Raw genomic sequence first — 25,326 nt, 5'->3', positions numbered from 1 at the left:
TTTACGTATCAACCACAGATTCCCCTGTCCTTCCTCCTTTCAATTTCCAGCCTCCCCCCGCAACACACCCCCAATCCCACCTCCTCCAAGTCAAGGTCTCCCATGGGGAGTCAGTAGAGCCTGGTATATTCAGTTGAGGCAGGTCCAATCCCCTCCTCCCTGCACCAAGGCTGCTCAAAGGGTCTCACCATAGGCACTAGAGAACCAAAATTTCTATGTAAGTTTGAAGATAAAATTTAAAAGTTAGAATTCACCTTTGATTGATGTATTTTTAATCTTGATTACCAAACTTTTCTTCCTGGTAGAGAGTTTTTTATTAAATCTAAATGAATATTTCTAAGTGAGACTTTTCTCATTTTTCTGTTAGGGACTCTTAAGTTTGCATCTCAAAAGGGAGAAAAGTGCCCACATTTTCTAGTCACCTAATGGCCTCCTTTAAAGGATTCCAATCTATAGAACAGCAGGAGAGAGCACACTGGAGATTTCCCAATCCAGCAAGTCTCTTAAATGACAGGCAGAAACAAGTCCCTATAGAGAAGCAGACGAATGAGGATGGGGAGACACATGAATTCTCTTTCTGAAACAGAACCCGCGCCCGCTTCCTACTCACTTCTCATTACTCCTAACCTGCTTCTTTGCAAAAACATCAACCCTCATTAGCCAAGCACAGGTAGACAAGCGCCCAGGCTGGATGCTGTGGGTGCAATGTGTGATGCCAGGAGCTATGTGTTCCTATTCCTACCCCTTCCTCTGAGAACTGTGAAGTCTTCGTTGTCCCTGGAACATTCCCGAGTACAGGCAACCCTCCCCTTCCTATGTAAAACAAGAATCCATGCCTATGGCCGAGGGTACCAGAGAATTAAAATTTTACTCGCTAATCACTTCCCCTTAGCTTCACTGCAGACCATGGAGGCTAAGACAGTTACACAGAGACTGTCAACAAGGAACTTGATTATAGTGAAGAAAGCTTAGAAAGCCATAAGATGCTTTGACTTCTGTCAAGTTAATAGACTTGAGGCTGAATGATCGCTTGCCTTCCCAAGGAGATAAACACAGCAATTTACATGCCCGTGTGGCTAGAATGCGTATGTTTTCATGCCACTTGCCATGATTTGGGTTAGTCCTCCATAAAGGCCCACGTGTGGAAGGCTTAGTCCCATGAGTGGCACTACTTAGGAGCGGTGGGAGGAAGTCAGATGACAGGGAGTATCCCCTGAGTGAACTGCGGGGCTCTGCTTCCTTCCTTTCTTTCTGTTTCCTCGACAACATAAGGTGAGCAGCTGCCTTCACCATGTGCTCCATGTGACGGGCTCAGCAGCAGCAGGGTCCAGTGACTAAAAGTTCTAATACTGTGAGTCAAAATTAGCCTTTTCTCCTTTTAAGTTGATTATCTCAGACATTTGTTACAGTAACAGAAATATGCAGAACTTCCTGTCACTCCTAGGTAAGAACTCATTCATAGCATGAGTCTCAATAATTTTGCTGCTTTTCTTTTGTTGTCCACTGCAGGGATCCTGAATATGAAAACACAATCTGATGCTACAGAGTATTATGGGAATTGGTACTGATGTTCTCATGGAGGAATAAGTGAATAAATCACTCATTCTGACTCAACAGCTGGATTTAACTAGACACAATGATTAGGTTCTTGATTTATGCTGTTTCTGAATGATTACCCAGTCTGTAAGAAATAGCCTGTTCTTTGTCATTGTGACCTGGGGACTGGTGCTGACTGGTGGCAATCTTTTTATCAGCCCAACTCCGTAATCCTGGAGTGGCAGAATCAATCAACCATCTAATTAGTCACACAACACATGGCAGAGCTCATCCAAAGGTGGCTTTATGGAGTGCTGTGCTTAGGACCTTGCTGATAGACAACACAACACTAGCTGTGAGTCACTGACATCTTTCCATAGGAAGGAGCAACAACTTAACTCATAAAGGTTTTCAAACAGCTCTCAATGTCAACCAGGAAGGCTCTTGAGAAACAGTAGTTTGTGACAGACCTTGTTGGGAATTCTGCCCCTTTGAGAAAAACTTACTGAGGTTTTGATCTCTCTCTCTCTCTCTCTCTCTCTCTCTCTCTCTCTCTCTCTCTCTCCCTCTCTCTCTCTCTCTCTCTCTCTCACACACACACACACACACACACACACACACACACACACACAAACACACACACACACACACACACACACACACAAAGGCATGTTAGGACATGAAAGTTATCTTTCATTTCAAATTAATTTCACGTAATTTTTTCTAGATTACATTATATTTATCAATGCTTTCCCTGTCTAGAGGTTAGGAAAATGATGAATTTTCCTAGATGATCCTGTCTTATTATTTTTTGTCTGATTATTTATGTGCATATATGTACCTTTGCATGGGTGTGGGTGCATGTGTGCACATATGTGTGGACACCAGAGACTGATGCTAGTGTCTTGATTGCTCTCCACTTTATTTACCCAGGAAGGGTCCCCCTGTGGATCTGGAGGTCACAGATTCAGGCAAGTCTTCTTGCCCAGCTTCCTCCTCCCAAGTGCTCAGATCACAAACTGGCTGCTGGGACTGCCTGAATTTTTACGTGGCTGCAGGAGACCCAAATTTTGGCCCTTACACTTGCACATCAAGTGCTTTATATACTGAGTCATCTCCCAGCCCCAGTTCTTATTTCCTAGCTTAAAAAAAATATTGTAAAAATTGCCTGATTATAGTGGTGCACAGCTGTAATCCCAGCACATGGGAGGTAGAAGCAGGAGGATGAGGTTTAAGGTCATTCTCAGCTACAAGGAAAGTTGGAGGCCAGTCTGGACTGCATGGAGCTGTTTCCAACATAAAATAAAACAAACAAATAAAATCAACAAATAGTCAAATAAACCAAGTTATTTTTAAAGTGGCACAAAAATTATCATGCAGTGATCTAGGCCAGTGAGATGGTTCAATGTGTAAAGGCACTTGCTGGTAAGCCTGGCACCCTGCGTTTCATCCCCAGAACACAGTCCCACAATGACCTCCACATGTGCTGAAACACAAATGCTCAAGAACACACACATATGCACAAATACAGATTTAAAATTCCTAGGGCATGGACTTGATACACAAAATTCCTATATACCCAAAAAATTTCTAGTCCTCTCCCCAACTTTTTATTAGCAGCCCTGATACTGGTTAACCTTGTAGACAAACCATGGTGCACATGAAAGTGGGGCCTTGTAAACTGAAGCACTGTGTTACACTTTTAAAGGATCTGGAGCAAATTTTACCTTCTAATCTCATCTTCAAAACATTGCATTAATGTTCAGGATGAAATATGAAGCCTATAGTGTGTAGACAACATGTAACCAGATTGACTCTTCTACCAATCCTTCTGCAGATAACACACAGAAAAGCCTGAACCACCTACATTAGTTTAGGCCAAGCTTCCTTAATCTGGAAACTCCTGAAATTTCGGGCCAGGTAATTCCTGGGTGAAGAGACTGTCCTCAGTATCCACTAGATACCAGCAGCACACCCTTCCTCACCAAATCTCCCAACATTGGCTCACGTATCTAGGGGAAGGCAAAGCACAGAGTTTCTACATTATGCTTCTTTGCACTATATATATAAGAGATGGCAGTTGTTGCAGTCTGTTGTAGACTGTCGGAGAGTGGTCATTTAGAAAAGATAATAAAAAGTCAATACTTGGAGAAGCTATGCATCTGAACATCACCACAATGTCAAAATATTGTGATATGACACTCCTCGGCACATCTTCCCCTTTCTTTTTTTATTATTAAGAATTTTTCTATTCATTTTACATACCAACCACATATTCCCCTTACCTCCCTCCTCCTACCCCTCAGCCTTCCTCCCTACCCCCCATTTCCCACCTCCTTCAAGGTAAGATCTCCAATGGGGAGTCAGCAGAGCCTGGTACATTCAGTTGAGGCAGGTCCATCCAAGCTCTTCTCCATTGCACTAAAGCTGTGCAAGGTGTCCCACATAGGCACTGGGCTCCAACAAGCCCACTCATGCACGGATAGATTCCAATCTCACTGCCTGGGAACCTCTAACCAGTTCAAGCTAAACAACTGCCTCACCTATCCAGAGGGCCTAGTCCAGTCCCACAGGGGTTCCACAGCTGTTGGTCCACAGTTCATGAGTCTCCACTTGTTTGGCTGGTTGTCTCTGTACGTTTTCACATCATGATCTCGATGCCCCTTGCTCATAGAATCCCTCCTCTTTTCATCATTGGACTCCTGGAGCTTGGTCTTCACCTTTCATAATAAGCCACCATTGCTTTTGAGCCACGCTTTGAATTGCATAGGCTTAGAATAAAACTGTCTTTGAAGCTAGGATGTCTATGATTCAATTTTATCATTATCTAGGAAAACAAATTCTAAAACAAATGATGCCTACATGAGAATATACACAAAGCCTTAAATTTCATATGCTTGGGAGGTTAAATAATGGAAAACTACTTGTCTGATGTGGCTGAGGACACATGGGGAAGGATTATTCATTACTTGATTCTCTCTGTTTCTCCAAGTTTTAGATTTCTGTATAAAAGTTAAAAGTCTTAAAGTACTGTTTTATGTTATTCTAAAACTTGAACCAACACAACCCTCCTTCCTCCAAGGTCATGTCTTTCTCTATAGAGGGGAACTACGTTGGGTATCAAGAAGTGGGACCTTGTAAACATCAAGCCATACTAGTTGCCTAGAGATGATTCCATGACCTGGTGTTGGGCTTGTCAGCCACGAAATCTCAACCTGGTAGGCAGTTGATTTCTAAAACCTGGCCCTGCATGTCCATATTAAAATATGGAGCCTACAGTGTGTAGACCACATGAAACCAGGTTGACTCTTACTAGCCAAGACTTATCCACCAATCTTTCTTCAGGGATGTTTGGGGTATCTGGAGCAAGGCAAATGTGTGTGTCTCCTATGGCACTTCATACCACAGCTCCTCCATGACCTTCAGTAATCCTGACCATTGACTACAGGTCAGCCCTGACCAATGCCCTCAATGTGGCAGACCAGACTCAAACTCTCAAACTCTTCGGGTTTTTTTTTTTTTTTTTTTTTTGAGAATGTATGGTCAAAAGATTACTATTGGGTTCCATAAAATATCAAGTTTGTACAGAATCAGAGCTGCAGTTTAGAGAAAGGTTTGTGAGTGTGTCCCTGTAGTTCCTATTACACACAGCTACAGTACAGATCTATAGTCTGCAGAGTGGCTGGTCATATATCTAACAGCTCCTCTTAATGGCCCATTTGTGAGCACACATGCACCACCAGCTGCACACAATCAATGTGTACTGAGCTTCCCTCTTAATAGCAGCCTTGCCAAGCAAGCTCTCACAGATGTTTACAGCTTCTCTGGGTTTTTACTCACTATCTTATTTTTCATAGTCAGTGTGGTCTTTCAACATATGATAAAACACACCCTTGGACTAGTAAACAAAGCACCTAAAAATTACAACTCATAGGGAAGCCTTTGAGAGCTAGGAGAATATTTAAAGCAGGTTTCTATACAGCATATCTGTAATTGCTTCTGCATTGCAGCTAATGGAAAACACTCTTCTCATAAACCAGGAGAATGAACTGCACAGTCCACATATAGAAAACTAAAAAATAAGCACAGTGAATAGAATCTAATTTTTATATAGAAGTGTTGTAAGGAGATACCTGGTCCCTTTCTGATTAATTCTTTCTTGAGGTTCATACGGTAATTTGTAAAATAAGTGGGAAGCCAGAAAGTTTGATTACAAGCATAGAGTGGGTATAGGAGCTTATCAGGCATAAAACAGGCAAGAACCATGCAGACTACTTAAATGTGCTTTTGCTGGAGCTACATGCATGACTTCAGTTAGTCACCAGAGCAGCGAGACAACCTGCAGCAGAGTAAACACATCCCTCATTCTGTCCGATTGTGGACCACTGCATTTCACCATGCCTGATGATTGAAGAAGATGAGCTGAGCAGCAGTGGTGGCAGCCAGGTCTGCTGGCCTCCTCCTGCTCTTTTTTTTTTTAATTTTATAATTAATTTAATTTTACATATCAGCCACAGATTCCCCTGTCCTCTCTCTTCCCACACACCCCGTTCCCCACAATCCACCCCCCATTCCCATTTCCTCCAGGGCAAGGACTCCCCTGGGGATTCAGCTCAGCCTGGTAGATTCAATCCAGGCAGGTCCAGTCCCCCCATCCAACCCTTCACCCAGGCTGAGCCAAGTGTCTCAGCATAGGCCCCAGGCTCCAAAAAGCCAGCTCATGCACTAAGGACAGGTCCTGATCCCACTGCCTGGGGGCCTCCCAAACAGTTCAAGTTAATCGACTGTCTTACTTATCCAGAGGGCCTGATCCAGTTGGGGGCTCCTCAGCTATTGGTTCATAGTTCATGTGTTTCCACTAGTTTGGCTATTTGTCCCTGTGCTTTTTCAATCATGGTCTCAACATCTCTCGCTCATACAATCCCTCCTCTTTCTCACCGATTGGACTCCCGGAGCTCCACCTGGGGCCTGGCTGTGGATGTCTGTATCTGCTTCCATCAGTCTTTGGATGAGATTTCTAGCACAACAATTAGGGAGTTTGGCCATCCTATCACCAGAGTAGGTCAGTTCGGGCTTTCTCTCGACCACTGCCAGTAGTCTATTGTGGAAGTATCTTTGTGGATTTCTGGGGACCTCTCTAGCACTTTTGCTTCCTCCTATTCCCATGGGGTCTTCATTTATCATGGTCTCTTTTTCCTTGTTCTCCCTCTATGTTCTTGATCCAGCTGGGATCTCCCACTCCCCTAAGCTCTCATTCCCCCGACCCTTACCTTTCATTACCCCACCCCCCATCACATCCAGTTTGCTTATGTAGATCTCATCCATTTCTCTGTCATTGGGCAATCCCTGTGTCTTTCTTGGGGTCCTCTTTACTAGGTAGCTTCCATGGAGTTGTGAATAGCAGTTCAGTCATCCTTTGTTTTACATCTAGTATCCACCTATGAGTGAGTACATACCATGTTTGTCTTTCTGAGTCTGGGTTACCTCACTCAGGATGATTTTTTTCTAGATCCATCCATTTACCTGCAAATCTCATGATGTCATTGTTTTTCTCTGCTGAGTAGTACTCCCCCTGCTCTTACACTCCCCTCCCATGGCACTGCCACTTTCCCTTTGGACTGCCTGTTCTGTGCTACCTGGCAGAGGGGTAGGAACACTTACAAACCCCTTTTCTTTAAATTGTTAAGCAATGCTGGGAATTTTCTATGGCTATTCTCACTTTACAGATGAAGAAACATTAGTTTAAAACTGCCCAAGGTCACACAGTCAGGCAGAGAGAACAGAATTTAAAACAAGTTCCACTCTGAGACCAGAGACCACAGTACTACCATGACTGCTGGCAGCCCACAAAGGTCTTTACAGTTTGGGATGAATTTGCTCTACTGACCTCATCTTCTCAGTCATCTCACTCTTATGACTCATAAGCAAAAGACATCAGAGGGTGCTGAGTGAGAAATGGGGGAAAGACCAACACAAAATGTCCTTACTCTCCAGAAGAGCACAACAGATCTGCTGAGGGAAAAACAAATCATGGCAGCTTGACTAGATGGAGTTGACGTGTACCTGCCTACCAACTCATAGGTTCTATGGCACACGATTTGAAATATAGGGGCTGAGGATGGAGCTCAGTGGTAGAGAGCTTGTCAATCAGTATGATGCCCTATGCTCAATTCCTGGACCTTAGAAAATGATAGTAAATCAAAATATAAACAAAAACAAATACTCATATGAATTTGAGAAGCATTATGCAAGTTTACAAATGACAGAAAGTGAGAATTCATCACAGCCACAAACTCGCATTTAAGAATCATTTCTAACTGGTCCCCAAGAACTGAATTAAGTCAACTTGCCTGCTTCCCAAAATAACAAGCACAGGTCTGACATACGTGATGGTAGTAAGTGTGATCCATGTCTCAGTACAACCATACTATTTATTCAGAGGTCTAGAGAAGGGGTAAATCCATCCTTAGAAGAGGCATGTCTAATTCTAAAGAAATAACATACTTCTTCGATCACTCCATTCTGAAAATAATAAGAACACAGCACAAAGGTGCTACCACACATGTGGCTAATCCATCCACAACCAACAGGGTATTCACGGCAGCCAAGTTCATGTCAACAGGCAAAACGAAGTCATCAAGCAGTGGGCAAAAGTCAGAGGAAGTCATATCAACATAAATCACATGTAGAGTCAATACCCTGCACAGACACCAGGGAGCCAATAGCAGAAATGCATCCTTTCAAGTCTCAGAAAATGCAGGAAAGAACTCAGCTGTCTGTTGGCACAGGTGAGGATTCCAGGGATGACCAGTAGAGAGGCTACCAGATCTGAATTGACACAAAAGGCATACAAATGCTTTAAAAATATAAAAATACTTAAAAAATAAAAATATGGCATTAGATTACTGTAGTAAGTGAGGATAGTTTCATATATCATCTGAGAATAATAAACATTTTAATGTCTAAGGCAACTGCAGAACAATTTAAATTTAGAAAATTAGTGACCTCACTCTTTACTCTGTTCACCGAACAGCTCTTTTCTTCCTTCCTTCCTTTTCCCTTCCCTTTTCCTTCCTTTTTTCCTTCCTTCCTTTTTCCTTCCTTCCTTCCTTCCTTCCTTCCTTCCTTCTTTCTTTCTTTCTTTCTTTCTTTCTTTCTTTCTTTCTTTCTTTCTTTCTTTCTTTCTTTCAGTAAATCTGAGCTCAGTTATTTCACAAAAATGGATTTATGGAAACTTTTCATCACTTTTAGGGGTATTATGCAAAATTTATCCAGTTGGTTGTGTGCTCCATACCTCATCAACAGGTCCAAAATTTGCTTCTGGAAAACTAAAAACTGGCACTTTTTCCCCAGCTACCTTTGGTTGTTTCTCTGTCTCCTTATGAAGGGCATTCAGTGATGTATTTCAAGAACTACAATGGATGTGACCAATTCTCTGTATTTGCCCAGGACTAGCCCGGATTTGACCCTGACAGTCCTATAGCCCAAGAAACTTTATTTTTCAGCAAAACAGAAGGGTCATGATTATCTAAAAAGATACTGCCCAAACAACCTCTTCATTCCCCTAAATTGGGAGTGATGTGTTGAAACAATGTCCCCTTGGACACTAGGGACTGTACACATCATCCTTGTAATTTTCACTCAGTTGTCATTTGGCAGGATAATATACTAAACAGAAAGGATTCTGCTAAAGTAACCCCACCCATACATACCCATTACACTTTGTAATGATAGAAAGAACTTAGCTTTCTAGGAACAGCAGCACTCAGGACCATGGACAAGATCTGCATATTCCAGCTCACACAGATCCCAGTGCTGGAGCACAGGGAAAGAGCAGGTAAAGTGAAGTATCAGTTGCTGACTTGGCATACAAAATGCATTTTCTAGGTACTTCTGGTTTCTTTTGCTTAAGGAAGAACATTTTTTTTTTCACATAGAGCTATTTATGAACTCTCCAAGCTATTGAAAATTGTCTCTTTCAGAATGTGTTAGGTAAAAGGCTGGGTTAAGCCAATGTATTTATTTTTAGTAAGCTAAAAGATGTAGAAAACCCCATGGAAAGGGTTCTCAGATTTGAACCATTCTTTTACACAAAGATAATGTTGCCTTTAGCTCTCAGTGCTGATCTGTAACTTGGTTGAGATATACAGCCTCTGCATAGGGAATTCTAACATAAGAAGGGCCACCAGCCCCCATCTCCTGGTCACTGCCCCCTCTCCTGTCATAACTGTGGGTGCAGTAGTTTTTCTCCTAGCAGCCAAGTATCCTCATGTTAAGCCAACATAAACAACACACTCAGCAGAGGAGCCAGTTATATAATCCTGATTTTTCACAGAAAAAGGAAGCCACAGTGAGGCTCAAGAACTCAGAGAGAATTCAATGAGCATGTTTCTCTTCTCTCAAATTATTAGATGCCACCAACCTCTAAAATGCCTCTCTTCAGAGAACCAGATAATATAACAATACTTACAGATACCAAAATGGGAGCTGGGAAGGGAAGCATCAGACACCAAGCTCAGTATCACATGAAAAGGAACATTTAGCATTGGGGAGCCTCAGCACAACACAGATGTTGAGGGCTCAGTCATATCTAGTCTAGCCAATGGGGAAATAGAAGTAGAATTTAATACTTAAAAATCTAAAATTCAGTCAATAAGTCAAATATTACTTGGTGATAAACTGTCCTCCATGTTAAAGACTATTTCTAGGTGGAATGTCATTTTCTTGGCACTGACATGATCTTTGTTTACATGTTTAGACCCTTCAGTCTATTCCCTCTATAGAGCCAAATATGCACAACAGGGACAATACAGCAAAGTGTTGAACTGGACTCACACTGTCATGGCGAGCCAAGTGTAGTCATTCACTGAAGGGAAGCGGCAGCAGGAACTAGACATCGCAGAAAGGTGAGGGCACACATGTGTGAGTATGCTGATAAATACATGAATACAGCATTCCAAGAGCAAAGTTTTAGCTCCAATGCAACTAATCCAATGCAAAGAGCATGGTCTTGGATTCACTATTGCAGCCTGCAGCCTGCTGTGTATTAATGTGTTGGGCTGTCAGGAACCTGGACCACGTTTAGGACCACAGACTATAGGGGGAGTATGGACAGGTACTTGGTACATCTTAAGGTAGTCCTAGAGTTTAAGGATATTCTCAAATGTCTATCTTTTCTAGCCAAAGTAGAAAAGAATCACTGAGTAGTATCTGACCATAGAAGTTTTTTATGTTGGTGACAACTAATCCTTAAATGGATGGTTTATGTCACTAGCAATTTGCCCTGGGCTCAATCACTGACCCAGGGGTGAATGACTTCAGATCTGATTACCAGTCTCCAGAGTTCATCCACCACTCCACCCCCCACTTTATGTTTGCCAGAACACCAAATTTCAATTCAGAAATCTATTCATCTGTTACAATCCACCATCAAGGACACAAGCAACCAGAACCATCAGAGTCACTGTGAATCATAATTACATAAAAAAAGGTTAGGAAAACAATGCATCTCTCTGATATAACCTTAAAATATAAATAAATAACATTTGATGATGAAAATGTGTTTGGAAATCTGTCCCCAGTTCTGGTTCCAATCATTTCCATTTACAATCTTAAACACACAATGATATAAGAAACTAAATTACATATGCTTGCATTCTCTACTGATTCCATATACATTTAACAGTATTTAATTTTTATGATATAAAAAAAGGCTAAGGCTTATTGATTTCTTTAAGTGAATATGCTCAATATGTGCTCTCTCTCTCTGTGTATGTGTGTGTGTGTGTGTGTGTGTGTATGTATGTACATATATGTATGTATGTATTTTTGAGACAGTATCCTACACTATAGTTCAGGCTAACGTTGAATTCATATGTAACCCAAGATGATCTTGAACCGGCAGCAATCCTCCTGTCTTGACATCGGGTGCTAGGATTACAGATATGAGTATGATGTGTAAATTCTCATCCATTTGCCTGTCAGTCAACATCTAACCTAATTCTCTACTAGCTTTGCCTTGGATGTCTCTATGAGGCTTTTAATATCAATATCTAGTGTTCTCTAGAGAGGTCACTGAGGTCACACAAACACGTGGCATCTGAACTTCCTATTTTTTATTAGGGAGACATGTCTATGATTTGTATGTAGAGAGACAAGTATGATTTGACTGTCAAGTGTATGATTATAAGAGGCAACCTATAATTGAGTCCAGAACTGGCTAGATAGACACTTATAGCACAGAACGGTTTTCTAAGCATTGTGTTTAAATACTTCACAGAATCAGAGGAACTGAAGTCTGCACCAAAAGGTTTGTATCTAGGACTAGGGCAGGAAGTGGTTTCCTTGGTAATGAAAGATAACCTGCACAGAGCACACAGATTTGATATATGCATGAAGTAAAGAAATAGAAAGCCAGAGTCCTAGCCTCACTCAGGATCATCAGATCTTACTTCATGAATATGATCAGGGTCAGTTAAACGCTGATTGAGTAAATGCTTCTTTTAGAGTAAAAACAAAGAGTGATGCCTTCTTTGAATGAAAACATCCACACCTTTATTTTAAACTGAAGCCCAAATAGATGATCTAAACCATCAGTTCTCAACCTGTAGGTCACGACCCCTTTGGAGGTTGCATATCAGATATCCTGCATACCAAGTATTTACATTATGATTCATTAACATTAGCAAAATTACAGTTAGGGAGTAGCAACAAAATAATTTTGGGGGTCACCACAACATTAGGAACTGTATTAAATTGTCACAGCATTAGGAAGACTGAGAACCACTGCCCTAAATTATTAAGGTCTCAGTTTTCTTTATGGAACTGGAATACTATCAACAATAAAATCCATACATCTTCCAGACTCTACAATCTTGACACTAAGGTATATACCAAGAGGTCCAAGAGATCTTTCAAAGCCTGGATCACAGGGCTACTTTCTGACCTTGCTATCAACTTGACCTATGACATACTGCTGTTATAGAGCTAGAGGAGAAACTGACACTAATTCTAAAAGACCGGTTCATATACAATGGAAAGCAGTATGATATAACACTGTGATAACTAGACAGATATAATAAAAATTAACTTCACAGACAAAGATATCTAAGTTCCATTCTTGATGCTAGTCACTTCTAGGTGACTGGATAAACTACATACTTCACTGAGCCTGCCAGCCTTTGAATTTAACATGAGATAGTAGTATAACTGTGTCTTCTTACCTTAATGTGTGGCACTAAAGACCTCAGAAAAGGTATCTATGTCTTATATTAACCAGCTTATGTCTATTTGTAATCACAATATGCATATTAATAAATACTGCAAGTTCAAACTGAAAAAAGCCACACAGATTATGAAAATATAATTATATGACTTTACAAAAAGAAAAGAAATTATGTATGAGCTTCAGTGAATCATTGCTTTTGGAATCTATTAATGGGAATTTGTATAAATAGATATCTTTATTTCAAGATTCCTATGATATTTTAGTAATTAGAGCTCTCTGAATAGAATGAAAAACAAGTAAAATTATGTTTAGAAAGAAAATAGTATAGAAAATTGTATTACTTTTCTAAGAATAATGTTTTTTTCTTTTACAATTGTCTCTATACTGCCTTTCTCAAAACAAATGAAAAATCAGACAGCATGGACAATGCTTACATTTAATCTTGAAATATATTATTAAAGTCTAAAGATAATGTGGTGGGAAGGGAGCAATCAGCATAAATGCTAAATATTTATAGAGTTTTATTTTAGCAACCTCATCAAAGTGTTCTGCATAGGTTCTTTGTTCACATACTAGCTTCACAAGAATTAGTTCACATCCTTGAAACAGCTGGATTAAATTATTATATAGGGACCATCCAGGGACATGAAGTTGTTCTATGCCACCATGGTACTCAGGCCCTTAAAGGGATGGGATTGGGTCAGATGCAGAAGCTACTGAAATGTTCCTGTGGGAGCCATAGGAACTGAAGAATCACCTGAGCTAATGTATCTCAGACTAAATACACTTTAATGCATTATGGTCTGCTCAGTAGATGATTGGTGAGATCCTCCAGTGCACTCAACAGTCAGCTATCCCTGGAGCTGAACAGCAGGACCTTTGTGCTGTGGGATGTCATTCTGTATGGTGTGAATATGTCTTGCTCTGATTCATTGATAAATAAAATGCTGATTAGCCAGTAGCCAGGCAGGAAGTATAGGTGGGATAAGCAGACAAGAAGAATTCTGGGAAGAGGAAGGCTGAGTCAGGAGTCGTCAGCCAGACTCAGCGGAAGCAAGATGACAAGGCAGAACTGAGAAAAGGTACCAAGCCACTAGGCTAAACATAGATAAGAACTATCAGTTAGTTTAAGTGTAAGAGCTAGTCAGTAATAAGTCTGAGCTAATGGCCAGCAGTTATAATGAATATTAAGCCTCTGTGTGATTATTTTATAAAAGGCCGTGGGACTGTGGGTGGGAGATTTGTCCTGACTGCAGGGCCTGGGCAGGACCAGAGAAAACTTCTGGCTACATTTTGCATACCAATGTGAGGCTCTTGAATTTCCATAACGCCCAAAAGAGTTTAAAAAGGGCTTCTAAACTCACAATAATGGAGCCCAAAACAGCTTTCTACTTCATGTCTCATGTGGGTCAAGATATAGAGATTCCAAGGTACAGAGACACCATGGTGTGCGGACTTGAGCTTCAGAATGGCAGCTCATGGCCTATGTATGGGCTTGAGTGCAGCATGGCAGATTCCTGTCACTGTACATAGTGGCGTCTGCAAGCCATGCAGCATGGTGCATGGTGGCCTTTGCTAGTACAAACAAACAAAAACAAAAAAAGAAGAAGAGGTTTCTGGACAACATACTGCTTCTTAGAGACATAGGCACACTGCTTTCCAGGGTTGGTGGTAGGCATACTTCCACCATGTTAAGAAGCTGAAGTGGGCAGAGTCAACAGCCAAGATTATTGTGTTAGTTCTAGGCAAGCAGTTCAGCAGTTTGGAATTTCTCCTGGTCAGAGAAGGATTATAGATTCACAATAAAGCACATTCATCCTGGGTGGTGGTGGTGGTGGGGGAGGGGCGGGGGGCGGCGGCGGGGCGGCGCGGCGCACGCCTTTAATCCCAGCACTTGGGAGGCAGAGACAGGCGGATCTTTGTGAGTTCAAGGCCAGCCTGGTCTACAGAGCGAGATCCAGGAAAGGCACAAAGCTACACAGAGAAACCCTGTCTCGAAAAACAAAAAAAAAAAAAAAAAAAAAAAAAAAAGATTCAGATAAATAAAACCCTAAACAGTTTATAATGTGTGTAAAAATGTACGAAGGCTTGGAAGAAAGAGGAAAAGGAGGATAGACAGTTATATAAAGAAATAGATAGTTTTAAAAAATAAAGTCTTTAAAGAGACAGTAAAAGTAATATAAAAAGTAAGCCACATAAACATGGAAATCACACAGAGAGTCTAGATAATATTGTCTTTGGGATTTTAAACTGCAGAAAGACATGTGATTGTAAAAGCTTTTGAGTTAAGTCTATATATCTATATCTATTATCTATCTATCTATTTATCTATTATCTATCTATCTATCTATCTATCTATCTATCTATCTATTTAATATCTGAACTTCAAATGATATACTAATCAGCATCAGAGAGGCATCTCTGTGAGAGAGGGCTATCTGAGTCTCGGAGAACTTGCAAAAAGTTGAAATAACATATGTCTAAGGATATGTTACTTTGGAAAAGAGGTTCTGCTTTTGTTTCCACAGAAGATGAGAACCTGTGGGTTGCTTCCAGACTAATATGGTTTGATCAAGGAAGACCCCCTGAGAGGCCCAGATGATCCAACATCTAAAAACAGCTTCAAGGCAACTGACTCAGAGAATATAGTGTCAAAGACTACTCCAGTCAGGACTTGACTATAATTCTTAATTTTCTCAGTATCCCCATCAGATTGCCAGCTCCCTCATCAAGCAGGAAGTAGTATGAAAAGCTATGCCCAATTTCCCAAAATATTGTTTATAAAACTTTATTTTTATTTAAAGCAGGTTGATTATAAATGCAATCTCTTTCTAAAGAAGAAAAGGGGATAGTGTAGATATGATAGGATGAAAGGGTAGATTAATGAACCTACTTTTAAAGAGCAACAACTTGTTTAAAAATGTTTTACATTGATATGGGTTTTAGTTTATTGATACAAATTTAGACTTGATTTTGTTATTATATATATAATTTTTTCTACTGTCATTTAAGGCATTATGTTGATGTAACTCATTTAAATTGTAATGGGTAAATAAAAAATACAGATTATTAATTAGTTTTCTATGATAGTCAAACTTATAGCCATGCTAAGTTTTCTAGGTATACATAGACACAATTCAATTAGGTAGGTAATCTTCAAACACTTCAAAGACCTACAGAATATGGCATTTAAAATGTTTTAAAAACTTAGATTTTCCTGGGCAATGAGACACATCTACTCCTAGCAGTACCGATTTACTTCAAAGAGAAAGATGGATGTCAAAGACACTCCATATGGAGTTTATCTTCTTCTTGGCAAAAAGTAGCCATTTGGGCAAGAAACTGTTCTTGTCTGGACTGCTTGACAAAATGTTGTATCGACTGGACATGGAGGAACCATAGGAAGGTGACCACTGAACTTTGCAAGGCGAGATGGTCCTTCAGGTTCCTGCTTCACAGAATAAACTGCCAGACTTTCTACAGGATACAGAGGGAAGTGACTGAGAGACTCTAGACCTATGGGCTGACGATGGATGCCCCGAAGTTGCAGAGGAACTTTGGATGACTGTGCAGGCAGGCAGCTGTCTCTGTCATTTCCAGAATTTTGGAAGTTGCTTACAATGCATTTCCTGTTTACTTAGGTAATATTATATTCTTCTGAGGTCTTTGATGCAATTGAAGACTAGATAGTTATAATTATAATTTTCCTTGGTTATGATAAAAGATAAATTAGGTATAAAACTTTAGACTCACAAATATAGGATAGATGATAGAATATTTTCTTTAATTTTGCCAATTACAAATAGACTAGATATTATAACTGTAATTCTTGCTTGATAACTGTTTTGTTACATGTAATTTTACCATATTAAAGTTAAAACTTTCATTTTTGATTACAAGGAAATGGGGAAGTGCTGTGGGATGTCATTCTATATGCTGTGAATATGTGTGGCTCTGATTGGTTGATAAATAAAGCTGTTTGGTCAATGGTGAGGCAGAATAAGGTTAGGTGGGACATTCCAACTAGAGAACGAGGAAGGAGAAAGGCAGAGTTGAGGAGCTGCTGCTAGCCACCGCCAGAAGAAGTAAGATGTAAAGTACCGGTAAGCCACAAGCCACGTGGCAAAGTATAGATTTATAGAAATGGGTTAATTTAAGATGTAAGAGCTAGCTAGCGAGAAGCCTGAGCCAAGAGGCCATATAGTTTGAAAATAATATAAACCTCTGTGTGTTTATTTGTGTCTGAATGGCTGCTAGAGTGGGCAGGCTCCAGGATTCTGTAATTTGAGGGAGACAGTGACTTACCGAGATCAGTTCAGTAAAATATGCAATACAGTGACTCTTCATGGATGAAGCCCTTAGCCAAAGATTCAAATATTGAGAAACAAGGGGTATGTGATTTAACTAAGTGCAGGCCTTTGTTGGTTTGTTTTTAAAATGTTTTCAGATGGGAAAACCAGCAATAAAACATAGAAGGACATTCCAGTTAACAAGACAACCCAAATAGGTCTAGAGAGCTGGAAAAGGTTGTAAATTTGGCTAACATAAAAATGTTTATGCTCTTCTCTTGAATAACAGAAACCTAGACTTTCTGTCACTGTGACAAACCCTGAGTGCCAGGAAGAAAGGTTAACAAGAGTTAGGACAGAAATTGGCTAACTATAGTGTTTCTGATGAGACCTTCAAACTGATCTTGGACTGTCTCAAGGTGAGGGTAGGAATTTGAGTGGATTAAGAGAATCAGCTCTGATGAGGGGTGAGAGCTACCCTTTCCAGTGACCATAGGATAAGTATTTATAGTTCAGAATTACACTGGTTTAGGAAAGTAGCAGTATTAGTTCTTCTCTATGATAGGTGACTTAGGTAACCATGGGAAACCAGACACAGTTTACATCCTTTTAAGTGGACCTTAAATCCAATTAGACTGCTGCTTCTTACTGCCAAGATATAAATACCACTACTGCTCCTTCAAAGATAACTTTCCATTTTGGCCATTGCTGTGGTTCATAGGCGTCACAGCTGGATAGACTATTGAATATTTCTCTCCTTGATAGCTTGCAGAGCACCTCCTGGGATGATCAAAGTTAGTCCCCAGGGAGGAGGCTTTTGAGCCAGATCCAGCTCAAATCCTCCTAGTCCTGTGTTCAGGGAGTGTGGTGTCTTCAACAAATGAGACCTTCAACTTCTGGAAGGCAACCAAGCAAAAGAGCAACAGCCTATATTGTTTGAGGAGTCTCTTGGACTCCCTTGACCAACAACTCAAATGGAAGTTTTTGCTACAAAGTTTATTGCTCTTGGGGGAGGCATTATCATCCTAACTGGCAAAACTTCATTAAAAATATACACATACAATATATCATGTGATTTTAACCTTAAATAAATATAAAATAGTATGATTCCCTATGGCCGTTTTAACCATCCTTTGTGTTATTTATCCTTCTCATCCCTCATCTACAAAGCTTCTTTTTGTGGCAGACAGAAACCATTTCAGAAAGCCACAGCTGGTCACAATGCAGAGAACAACTGATCATGGGGTGTCTATCCCCAAACATCACCAAAGTCTAGATATACAACATAGCTCTTATACCCAAGGCTCAGAGAATAGCTCATAGAAGGAGCTCAAAGGATTGTGAAAGTCAGAGGACCAAGAAGTCTGCCACAGGATTAAGTCTTCTATACATAACAAGGAGGCAACACCCATGAAATCTCAACAACATGGCTGCTTAAACAAGACTTGAACAATGGCAACACTAGCAGACATTCCAACACAGATGGGGGGGATCTCATGGGACCCCACCCCTAGGTGAAGAGCTACAGGAAATTAATGACTATGGACAGAGGGAGAATTAATCTTTTAAATAATCCCCCCTGTGGTTATCCAATACCAAGCAGTCAGGCCTAAAGGCATATGCACAAGTAATACTAAATGGGCTTATAGGGTACATTTATGCATTTATTTGTTATATATACACACATATATGTAACAATAATAATTTTTTAAAAGAGGCCATGGATTTGGGAGGGAAGGTTGGAGCCACGGGAGATACAGGACGGTGTAAAAATGATGTAATTATATTTTAAATTTTAGAAAGAACAATGCTATTCTTGATGAAAGCACAGAAGTTGTCTAAAAGACTGACAACTCGACATGAAAAAGTAAGTGTTAACTGACTTATTTTCTGCTCTTAAGATGGCATATATTATATATGGTTCATATGACTGTTGAGAAGATTTTCTGATTAGATCACAGACACGTAAGTACTACGGGGTGCATTCTTGATGCATATAATTGTTAATGTCTATGCATTCATTATAAAATACATTGTTTATATCTGACATTAAATAATCATGTGGGTTGATTTATGACTTATGTTTTGAAATTTTATCTTTTCTATATTAATAAAGAGTTATAAAGTCTCTAAGCTTCAAAGCGAAGGACGACAAATTGTCATAGTAATAATAAGTACTAATTCCTAGATTTTAAATTGATTCTGTGTATCCAATACGTATATTATGGAACCAGATTCCTTATTCAATAGTAGCATTGATCTCCGAGGTAAGGAAATGCAAAATAATATGTGGGTAAACTCAAAATGAGACATTTTAAAAATGGCATTAAAGTTTGAAACACCAAACAACTAGATAGTGGTATAATATTCCTGCTCTTTGACTTACACCTTTATTCAGCTTCCATTTATTTCAAATACGATAACACCACAGGCAAACTCACAGAAAGCAAGTTTCTTAACATAATTAGCTACATCGTCACCCACACATTCTCCTTTAAATTCTCACTAAAGGAATGGACAGGACCAGCTGCCATTTGTGCTTCCAATGACTTCAGATTGAACTAGTTGTGACCAAGCCGTCATTTATTTTTACAACTTATAGGAATGCTGTGCCCTGACTGAATTTTAAATTCCTTCAGATGATGTTTACAAGGCTAGATTTCTGGCTTTTTTGGTGCCTAATGGAAAAAAATCAAATCACTGGGGTGGTGCCCTTTAAGACACCAGCCCCCACCTGCTTTCTTTTTCCCCACCTAACATGCTCCCCAACATGTGTGCTTCTTCTCCACAGACCCACAGCAACATGGCCAGACCACCATATGCTGAAGTCTCTGACCCCAGGAGCCAAGAGAAATCTTTCTCCTTTTCAGTTGCTTATCTCAGGGATTATGTCACAACAATAAAAAAAAAATTGACTAACATATGCCCTGTATTTTGTGCTTGTATTACTTGCAATAACTGCAGTCTTAGAAACTGAGTTACAACATTATTAGTTTCAACCTGTGAGACTACTCTTGTAATATAAAAAATAATGCAATATAAAAATTTTTAAAAGCGGTTCAAGAAAGAGAGAGTTGTTTGGAGTGAACATCTGTTTTTATTTCATAGACTTTTATTTCTAACAAGCAAGGGAGTACTAAGGCTTATTGCTTATCTTATTGCTTCATTCATTCACTGGGAAACCAATAAAATCTTCTGTGGACTTACAGTCCTATAGAGTCAATCTTGTCTTCCCATCTTGGTACAAAAAGTTTCTACAACCATGCAGAACTTGCCTAGCCCCACACCTCCTGCTCTACTTCTCCCCAGCACATCATACCCTCTTTTAGTTCAGGCTCCTCTTCAGCAAAAAAACACAACATCCCTGCACATAGTACTCAGTTATGTAGCATGGCCTGCACATAGCACTCAGTTATGTAGCATGGCCTGTATAACTTAACATCCCTGCATATAGCACTCAGTTATGGAGTATGGCCTAGCCACCTCTGTTCCTTTCTCTTGAAAGCTCACAATCATGGCTTGTGATGTAATTCAGACTTCCTCACTGAACCCTGCTTGGTTTCCATAGGGATAAGTCAGCTTTGTCTTCCACACTGGTAAATTCCCACCAAACACACTGCTTTTTCTCTGTAGAGCACATAACTGAGCAAAATAGGTTCTTGCCTTTCATCTGGGCATATCTAGATCTTGACTCTCAGTAGCTGAGACCAGGCCTTAAAATTTGGTCCTTCCAACACTGATAGAAATATATTTAGAGAGTCTCTATTCTTTTCACAGAAAAAAACAAATTCCAATAAGAATGAAGTATAAAACCATCTGACAAGTGTGTATGGAAGAATGAATGAGTAAACTAAGCTATAAGGAAGAAATGGAAAATAATGATATAAAAGTGGAGAGTCTGGGTCAATACAGGATAATCAAAAATAACAGTGATACAGTGAGAGAAAAGTGATGCCTGCTAAGAGCTTTAAGGAAAGCTACATTCTCCTGGGAAATAGCAGGTAAGGAAGTAAGAGCCTAGACAGACCTAGCAAATTTTGGGAAAAGAACATAGTCCTGACTGGCTAAAGCCAATTGAACCTGTGTGCCTTGGGAAAGAATGTGCAGAAACATGAGACGATGGGGAGTCTGGGTTACTCAGACACAGCCATTGAACTATAACCCATGGGCAGTGAGAAGCTAATGGGGCTGCTTTTGCTTGTTTAGGTTTTGATTTAGTAACTGAGATTCATGATCCAAGTTGATCTTTATAAGTGTTGCTGTGTCTGGTAGACCAGCATTTCTGAAATTGCACTTCATGGACACTAGCCCCATTGAGATATTAGAATTCAAACTCTATGAGTCTTTTACTCTCTTGCTTGTTGCTTATGCTCATGCTCTCTCTTTGTTTTTCCAGGCAAAGGCTATGTTAAATAAACTACAATAAAATGTATCTTGCACTTCTTAGAACTTTTAATATGATTACATATATTCTAAAACTCCAAGAGTAAGGCAAAGCATGGGGTGGGATTTTCCTTAAAGATGCTAATGGCTGGCCCTCTGTCCCTTTGCTGACGTACCACATTGTTTCTGCTGGTCCCTCAACCTCTGAGCTTCAGCCTAGGGAAGCTAAGCTGCTCTTTTCTTTTCTTGTCATCCACGCAGCTATCACTATTACATTGTCTTCTTTTCTGACCTTTCCTTGACAGCACCTTCCTAGGTTGTTGACATGGAGACTCCTCTCAGCATTTCCTATACCACGAGTCCTCCCCTCACGATTCCTGTCCTGATCTGACTGTTTAATTTCCCCTAACTTTTCCTTCTCTATATAGCACATGGCATAGATGCTATATTCTTCCAAATCTTAAAAGAGATTCAACTGGGAACACAACACATTAGTCAAAGTAGTGTCTTTATTCAGGAGTTCCCTGTAGGTAACAACTAACTGTTTGAAATCATTGTTAAGCAAAGGTAAATAGAAACTGTCAGAGACTACTAAGATGAAGGATTTTTGCTTTGAGTTTTTAAGAAATTCTATGAGATAATCACAAAAACCATGAGCCATCATAAGTATTTCCAACATATAGCAGATGAATTTTATTCCTATCATAATGCTACTCAACTTCACTAAATAGTCTATAAATAATCCCTTCACATGAAATTCTGTTCACTTTCTCTTATTTCTATGATAAAATGATAATAAACTCTAAGTTCCATTTATCTTTTATTTAAAGCATTGTGCCTATTTCAGCTGTGGCAACAGTTCCCAGGAGATGTTTGACAGATGTGAGAGTGGATGAGGAGGCTAACGATAACTCTTGCCTTTGTGTTACTGAACCAGTGGATGTGGGCAGAGTATTTAGGTTGTAGGCACAAGTATTTACCACTGGCTCTGAAGAAGGAGGAAGGGCCACATGGAGTCTAGGAAAAGCTTTACTTTTCTTTAAGTGTGGCATGCTGAAGTGCTTTCTTGAGTCGTTCCCTAGCTACACCCAAGCCACATAGCAGGACAAGAAAAAAAAAAAAAAAAAACCCAGCAAGCTGAGGAGTGTTAGGCATCTATATTTTTGTTGTCTAAAAAAAAAAAAAACAAACAAACAACAAAAAAAAAACCCCAAAACTTACCTTACCTTTAAGGAAGGCACCATTTTAGAATGAACATTTGGAAAAGAATATTCCAATCCCATGGGACTCATCAACACTATCCTAGTATCTGACAAAAAAGACTTCAAACTAAAACAATTTTAAGTTCCTACATTAAAAAGTCAAAGAGAGTCTGACAATAATGGTGCATGCCTTTAATCTCAGCATTTGAGAGGCAGAGGCTGGTAGATCTCTGTGAGTTTGAAGGTAGTTGGTCTACAAAGCAAGTTCCAGAACAGCCAGAGCTATTGCACAGAGAAGTCTTGCCTTGAAAAACAAACAAACAAAACAAAACAAAATCAAAGAATCTAAGAGAGCAAAGATAAATAACCTAATAGCACACCTCAAAAAATTTGAACAAATGAAAACAAACCACACCCAATCCGGTAAACAGTAAGAAATAATAAAACCCAGGGCAGAAATTCATGAACTAGAAAAAAAAAAAAAACTATGTAATTCACTCTTTAAAAAGATAAATAAGACTGACAGACCCTTGGCCCAATTAACCAAATGAAAGAAAGAGAAAATTAACAGGATCAGAGAAGAATGGGGAAATATTATATAAATAAAAAAAGAAATTCAGAACGGTATAAAGGAATAGTTTAAAAACTCATTTTCCTTTAAGTTAGAAAACTTATCAGGAAGCCTCTAAGGGACTGGCCTAGGTACTCTGAATATATGTTTCATCTCAGTGAAAGTCTGAATTTCTTGATCTATACAATGGTGAAACTTGCCTGCATTTTCTAATCTCTCCTCTTTTTCTTTAAATCTACTAGCTAAGCTACCTTGTGTCTACGTAGAACACCCACCCCACACCTCTCAACACATCTCTCCTAGGCTCTCCAGTTTCTTTTGTGAATCTTCCTCTTCACCATCATGGACATATATTGTATGAACAGTCATGTTGACATTTATCTCAAAGGGGCGCCTGCATCTGTTCCCTACTTTCAAGTCCCACAGTCACCAAGTAGAGGTCACTCTTTAAGTTCATGGCCTTCAGGCTGCTGTCTTCAGTCCATATCAAAGCATGACTTCAGTACCATCCTGAGAGGTAAACCTCATCATGTTATTCCTCCACTCAAAATAAAACTACTTCAGCCCAGCCTGTCTCAATTCAATCATACTTCAGCTTTCATCCTCAGCCCCTGCTCACAGTGAACTAGCCATTTTAGCCAAACCTATAGCGAACTCTCACTCTATTCATGCAGTCATGTCTGCCTAGCCCATTCTCCATGTTTTTCAAGCATTCCCTCCACATGAGCATCCTTACATATCAACTCATTCTTTCCCTATTTTACTCAAGAAGGCTGGATCTGTTTGCCTTTTAAGCTTTTGATGCTTACCACATCATATGTTCATAAGTATTCCAAGCTGATTCTTGTCCTTGAAAGATACCTTTCTGTTCTCAAAGCTACTCACAGTCCTGCAGGAACAGGGATTCTTGCCTTTTCCTACCCTCAGCATCCACCATTCATTCCTGCTGCCCTAACAGCTTTGTTCATCTGGCACAAACTCCTTTTTCCTTCAATCATGTTAACACTGTAACTGCACCCATATGATTCATTATCTTTTTGCCTGGTTTTTAAAAACCAGCAATATTTTAAATATAATGATATAAATATTTAAATGTGTTTAATATATATATATATATATATATATATATATATATATATATATATATAAATTTAAAGCTCCAGAAAAATCAGAAACATGTGCTTCTTAAAAAGTCTAAGCCACCCACTCCTGTTTGGCTCAGATACCCATTTCTAGGCACAAATGGTATTCTCTACTATTTTACGTACATCAACAGTCACTATGTGTCATAGCAAAGCATAATTCCCTAAATTCCACTATTGATTGTTGATAGGACAGTCAATATAAGGAGACCCAAGGGTACCCCTATGGCGAACTTAAAATACCTACATATAACATGTCAAGAATTTAATGAAAAAGATGGATTTTTTTAAATTGTTATAATGAATTGAAAAACTACCAACATGGTGGTGGTTGGAGTCTGGAAATCGAGCTAGGTGAACAATAGATACAATTGTACAATTGAAAGTAAAACATGCTATGGCACCAATGTAACAGCATCTTTGAGTTGAGCCAACACAGTGCTAATAACTCTCTAGAAATATGCTTATGGAAACTGCTCCTCTCTAGCTTTTATAAAATGTCTTTTGGTTCTTGACAATGATGCGACTGTACTTGGTGATAATCTTATATGCTTTGCAAAACTTGGATCTGTGTGTAAAGAATATCTGTAGTTATTCCATGCATAGGGAGTAGGATTTCAAAAGGAAAGTTGTCTGAGATAGCATATGCATGAAATGAGAAATCAAAGTGTCTGATGGGAGACGCTGATCTGCGATTTTTTTTCTAGACTCTGGGGTGTTTCATTCTGGTCAGTGGCTGGGATCTACTTTTTGTGCAGGTAGTGCTTGAGAGCTCCTGTCATTGTACTGTCTGCCAACCAACACTGTACACTCTGTCTGGATGCTATTTTAAACTTCAAAAAAGTGAGACTAAAATTTACAGTCTTTATGATTTGTTTTGTTTGGAAATACATAGGAGAGCTTATCAAAGTCGATAAAATGAGAAAACATTTAATTGAATGAAGCCAGGAAAAAATGTAGCTACAATTTGGACAGG

General features: G+C 39.5%; 1 protein-coding gene across 1 annotated transcript in view; it reads right to left on the bottom strand.

The window, feature by feature from the left end:
* The window catches only part of Prdm5 (PR/SET domain 5), a 178,413-nt gene that overhangs the window by 11,119 nt on the left and 141,968 nt on the right, over window positions 1–25,326 (bottom strand).

This window comes from Peromyscus leucopus, chromosome 3 (genome assembly GCF_004664715.2).
Source record: "Peromyscus leucopus breed LL Stock chromosome 3, UCI_PerLeu_2.1, whole genome shotgun sequence".
NCBI lineage: Eukaryota > Metazoa > Chordata > Mammalia > Rodentia > Cricetidae > Peromyscus > Peromyscus leucopus.
Note: the sequence above shows the minus strand (reverse complement) of the source record. Positions and strands in the feature narration are given on the sequence as shown.